At 35.4% G+C, this 4,965-nt stretch overlaps 1 non-coding gene across 1 annotated transcript; it reads right to left on the reverse strand.

Moving 5' to 3' along the window:
• Positions 1 to 4,036: 4,036 nt before the first annotated feature.
• On the reverse strand, positions 4,037 to 4,143 carry LOC120885126 (U6 spliceosomal RNA). Its single transcript, XR_005727640.1, has one exon. It is a non-coding gene; the product is annotated as a U6 spliceosomal RNA (small nuclear RNA).
• Positions 4,144 to 4,965: the final 822 nt, after the last annotated feature.

A 4,965-nucleotide genomic window follows, 5' to 3' on the forward strand; every position in this document is an offset into this window, starting at 1 on the left:
GTACAATTCAATTTCATCAGCATTTTTTGAACTTCTTATACCAGCCTAGCATTTTATAAGTCCTACCCATGCTCTACTCAGTTTCATCCAAAATAAATAAAAATTTCTTCCAAAATAACATTAAGTAGAATCACTACATTCAAGTCAGTATGAGTGTAAGGGTATTAATAATCATGGTGTTAATGATGATAAATAAAGCTACCACTTTGGGGAAACTACTAGATTGTAGAACTAATTTGGGTACTTTGAAAATTGAAATAAATGCTATTTCTTGAATAAACTTAGCTGAAAATCAATGTGTAGTTTAAGTATTGCCCTATAATTCATCCTCTTCTTTCCAAAAGTTTTCAAAAAGAAAAATCAGAGTTAGGGCTTCTTCCTTTAATCCCAATAATAAAAACTTAAAAATTGATTTAGAATATATGCTTCAGAATCTTAAACATGTCTCATGACAATAAACTAATTCGATTCAGTAAATAACTCAATGTGGTTGAATCTTCATGAATTTTAAAAAGTAAAGAAATTTAAATTCTTTCATTTTTCATACTGAAGAGTTAGTAAATGAGAAACAGAAGTTAATGACAGAAGCAAATTAGAAAGAATATTCAGATTTACATAAGACATTTTTATCACTACTTCTAAAACCTTGTCTGAAATATAAATTTGTTTTAATATGTAAAAAAAATAACGTTTATGAATTAATTACAGAACAGGAAACAAAATGCCCCGAAGCTATAAAAATTTTCCTTGAGGGTGAATTTCCAAGGGTTCAGTTAACTAAACTTCAATTACTCTGGACTTTGAACTAAACTGGATTTTCATTTCATTGCACTCTACTTTTGAGATATTATAGATATAAAAACAAGCTGAGACAGATTTATTTCCGTTTTCACTTTTAAGCAAGTTTCAACTAGTAAACAAAAGTTAATTTTGAGCATCTGCCATATACAAGATTTTTACAACATGTGGCAGAGAACATTCATAATAAAACACCTATTCTCTACTTTTAGGAAGCTTGTGGTTAAGAGCTTCTATTCTAATGAGGATGGAGGAACCTGGGTTTCACCTTTTTGCTTGGCACAATCAAAAGACTGAAATAATACATGAAGCACTAGATGGTTGGACATGGGTCAGGAGGTAACGAAGGACAGTGGGAGATGGCCAGTAAAAAAGGTGATCCCAACTACTGCCCTGGCACCTTCTGTGCCGATGGTTTCTGGCCACAGTGCAGAGGGGGGAAGCAAGGCAGAGTCTAGCAGACCAGTAGAGAAAACAGGCTAAGAGCTGGGGACATCAAGGTCATTAAAGCAGAAGGACACAGTATCTGAGCAGGTGGAGCTTCACTATGAAAATAAATCCCAGAAATTGGCAGATACATTGAACTTCATCAAAATCAAACACCTATGCTCTTGGAAAGAAACTAAGAAGGTTAATAGATAAGTCACACGCTGGATGGCTGAGATTAAAAATGACCACGCTAAGTGTTGGCAGTGACATGGAGAGAAGGAAATTCTTCTTCACTGTTGTTGGGGATATAAAAATGGCAATGATTGCTTTAGAAAACAGTATTGCCATTGTCCAGAAAACATTGCACCGATCCCAACTTCACCTTTGTCATGCTCTGTTGCTTAGAAACAGTCCCACATCCATCCAATACTCGAAGACAGTGGATTATGGAAAGGCATGAACACCAGCAGGCCAGAACCACTAGGTGTTACCTTAAGGTTTCTCTGCTGCTGCAGGATTCCCACTCTGTTCCAACACTTTCCTGCCACGTGACCCTGGAAAATTTCTGATGTACACTGTGACTCAGTTTCCTCATGTGGAGAATACAAAGAATACCTATCTTAAATATTTGTGAGCATTAAATAAGATCATTTACATAAAGCTTATGGGAAAATGTCTGTTGCAAACCTACAATTTAATAAATTGTAACTATTATAATTAGTATTATTATATTAGATTTTGAGTACAGGAAGTTATGCTCCAAGATGGGCTTTAGGAGCCTGGATAGCAAGCAGGGTCAGTATGCATGTAAGATAAGACATGGGGAAGTTTCTGTTTAGGAAGAAAGCACTCAGGTTGCACAATTCCAGGGACACTATTCTTAAGAGAATACAAGATGAGCATTGTAGATGATCGATACCTAAGCCCAGCAGGAATCACCAGGTAGAGTCAAGCTGTGAAGAAATGAGAGCATCCAGATGTCCATCAACTAACTGATGGATAGAGAAATAAAATGTACTATATTCACACAATTCAGCCATTAAAAAGGAAGTGTCGATACGTGTATGGAATGGAGGAACTTGAAAATAGTATGCTAATTGAACAAAGCCAAACACAGAAGATCACATGCTGTATTATGACATGTGTGGGAAACAGCCTGAATGACCAATCTCACCTAGACAAAGGCCGATGAGTTGGTGCCAGGGGTGGTGGAAAAGAAAGAATGAGGAGTCACTACTCAGTAGGCTTGGAGTTTCCTCTTGACATGGAGTATAGAATCATATTGTCGGCAAACAGTGATTGTTTGAGTTCTTCTTTTCCTATCCATATCCCTTTAATTTCTTTTGTCTGTCTAATTGCTCTGGCCAGTGTTTCAAGAACTATATTAAACAGAAGTGGTGAAAGAGGGCATCCCTGTCTTGTTCCAGTTTTTAGAGGGAATTCTTTCAATTTTCTCCATTTAGCATGATGTTGGCCTGGGGCTTAGCATAGATAGCTTTTACAATGTTGAGATATGTTCCTATTATCACTAGTTTTTCTAGTGTTTTGAACATGAAGAGGAGCTGTATTTTGTCAAGTGCTTTTTCTGCATCTATTGAGATGATCATATGATTCTTATCTTTCAGTCTATTGATGTGATAAATAACATTTATTGATTTCCATATGTTGAACCAACCTTGCATCCTTGGGATGAACCCCACTTGATTGTGGTGCACTATCTTTTTGATATGTTTTTGTATTCGATTTGCCAGAATTTTATTGAGAATTTTTGCATCTATGTTCCTTAGAGATATTGGTATAAAGTTTTCTTTCTTTGATGTGTCTTTGTCTGGTTTTGGAATCAGAGTCATATCGGCCTCATAGGATGAGTTTGGAAGTGTTCCCTCTTTTTCTATTTCATGAAATAATCTGAGGAGTATTGGTATTAGTTCTTCTGTGAAGGTTTGGTAGAACTCAGCTGTGTATCCATCTGGTCCTGGGCTTTTCTTGGTTGGTAGGCTTCTATTTCATTGCTTGAAACTGATCTGTTCAACTTCTGTGTATCATCCTGATTCAGTTTGGGTAAATAATATGACTCTAGAAATTTGTTGATGTCTTTGATATTTTCTATTTTATTGGAGTACAAATTTTCAAAATAATTTCTAATTATTCTTTGTATTTCTGTAGTGCCCATCATGATATTTCCTTTTTCATCAAAGATGTTAGTAATTTCAGTTTTCTCTCTCCTTTCCTTCTTTAGCATGGCTAAGGGTTTATCAATTTTATTTATTTTTTCAAAGAACTAACTTTTTGTTTTGTCAATTTTTTCAATTGTTTCTTTTGTTTCAATTTCATTGATTTCAGCTCTGATTTTCATTATTTCCTGTCTTCTACTGTTTTTTGGTGTTGATTTTTTTCTTCTTTTTCTAGGGCTTTGAGATGAAATTTTAGGTCATTTATTTGTTGACCTTTCCTTCTTTTAAGGAATGAACTCCATGCAATGAACTTTCCTCTTAGTACTGCCTTCACAGTGTCCCAGAGACTTTGAAATGTTTTAGCAGTGTTCTCATTTACCTCTAAGCATTTTTAATCTTCTCTTTGATGTCTTTTGCAACCCATTGTTCATTCAGCAGCATATTATTTCATCTCCAGGTGCTGGAGTAGCTTCTATTTTTTATTTTATCATTGATTTCTAATTTCATTCCATTATGATCTGATAGAATGCAGGGTGGTATCTCTATTTTCTTTGTATTTGCTAAGAGTTGCTTTGTGGCATAGTACATGGTCTATTTTAGAGAAGGATCCATGTGCTGCTGAGAAGAAAGTGGATAAAAATATGGAAGGCTTCATGAATTTGCATGACATCCTTGTGCTGGGGCCTTGCTAATCTTCTCTGTATCGATCCAATTTTAGTATATGTGCTGCCAAAGCGAACACAGTTGTTATTACTACTAAAATTACACAAATGTTATGACTACTAATACTATTACTGTGACTATTCAAAATGTCTTTGATTAAAAATTGGAAATATCGTGCTACTCACTTATGTACATAATCCTTACAAGACCTCCAGGACATTATCATTTTCTTAATTACAACTGAGTAAAGTACCATTCAAGAGGTCACATTCACAAGTATTTCAAAACCATTTTGAATGATTCTGTGCTTCCTGTTGCTGGCTATGCATTGGCCATTATAGGGGAAATGGCCACCTATATCCCTGCCAAATGGCAGAGAAGGACTGAATTACTATGGCTAATGTCACAAGACCTGTGTTCCATCATTCATCCATGATTGATTGAGTCAAAGATGGGCATCTAACTCAAGGATGGAAATTATCTGTAAAACTGGGGCCTGGCACTAAAAGTGTAAGTAGATCTTTATCAGAAATTCATACAAGGAATTGGCTGAAAGTATATAGGTTAGTAGTAGAATTGGAAGCAGCGAGGATGCCCAGAGATAGATTCCAGACCAAGGTAACACATTTGTAGGAAAACATTATAAGGATGCAAAAAACCCCAAAACAAAACAAAACAAAACAAAACAACAACAACAAAAAAAACATAGGTAGTGAAAGATACCAGTCAGTGAAGAGAAGAGAATTATGCAAATTCACAGAAGCAGAGATGCCTTTAGAGAGTGAAAAAGCAGAATCCCTGCTCTGAAAAGAGGAAAGTGGCTCACCCTTGAAGATGCAGGGGGTTTTTTAATTGACTTTTTAAAAAATAAATGACAGTGGAATGCATTATAATTCTTACT

This window comes from Ictidomys tridecemlineatus, chromosome 12 (assembly GCF_052094955.1).
Source record: "Ictidomys tridecemlineatus isolate mIctTri1 chromosome 12, mIctTri1.hap1, whole genome shotgun sequence".
NCBI lineage: Eukaryota > Metazoa > Chordata > Mammalia > Rodentia > Sciuridae > Ictidomys > Ictidomys tridecemlineatus.